Source organism: Octodon degus, unplaced genomic scaffold (assembly GCF_000260255.1).
Source record: "Octodon degus isolate 3935 unplaced genomic scaffold, OctDeg1.0 scaffold00025, whole genome shotgun sequence".
NCBI classification, from domain to species: domain Eukaryota; kingdom Metazoa; phylum Chordata; class Mammalia; order Rodentia; family Octodontidae; genus Octodon; species Octodon degus.
The window spans coordinates 16,620,621-16,621,683 of record NW_004524601.1 but is presented as its reverse complement, the minus strand read 5'-3'; positions in this window follow the sequence as shown (position 1 = coordinate 16,621,683).

Genomic DNA, 1,063 nt, shown 5'->3' with positions numbered 1-1,063 from the left:
GCTCCTCACCTTTCTTACTTATTTGAAAATTTACTTCTTAAAAATGGCAAGATCTTTGCCACAAAATTCATCAAGGAATTCTTGGTTCCATTTTAGAAATGCAAAGGGCCAGTGAGATAGCTTAGCAGAATAAACACCTGTGTAGGCAAGCACAGGGACCAGGGTTCAGTCCCCATTACCAAAGGCCACGCTGGCTCTGCTCCTGAGTTTGCTGAGCTGGCCAGCTAGACCAGTGCTGGGGAGGCTGAAAACAAACAAAAAATATTTTAGAAATACAAACATCAGAGCAATGGTTAAATATGTGTCATTTATTGATTTTTTTAATTAGTTAAGTTTATTGGTACATTTTAAGTATACATAATGATCACATTCACCCCAGGGAATTTGCAGCTGTACATGATCTAATTTGATTTTTGTCCCCATTCCCCTGCCCTCCCTTCAACTCCTCTTTCCTTCCTCATTTATGAAAGCTTTGTTTCTGTTTTTCCTTCTTTTTTCATTTTGTATTTTCCTTCTTGCCTTTCCCCTTTCCAGCCTCCCACGTTTCCCTTCCCATTTAAGATGTTCATTTATTGTTATGCAGTGAATCAGTTGAATTATTTGCATCCCGATATTTTCTTAAAGGACTAGAACCTAGAACTTTTCATGGATAGATGGGACAAGGGAAGAGAAGGTCATTGTGGAAACTTAGGCATTTAGAGTGTATGGATTAGTACTTTAGGTGGGAGTGTTGCAGGGGGAGCCATGGGTATTAGGAAGTTAATATGAAGACATTTGGCCCTTGAGAAAAAGAGAGTCATACAGGAATGAACAAACAAGCAAAAGGATAGGCAATATCTCTTTTGTCATTTTTAAAATAAAGATATTTACTGTATATAATTAACTATATAAAATAGTAAATAGAGGGCTGGCTAAATAGCTCAGTGGATTTAGGGGTGTGATTCCTGGGCCTGCTGTGCTGGCCCTACTCCCAGGGCACGCTGAGATGGCAATTGAGACTGGGTGTGGTGGTGTATGCCTGTAATCCCAGCTCTTGGGAGGCTGTAAACAAGTGGATCACTAC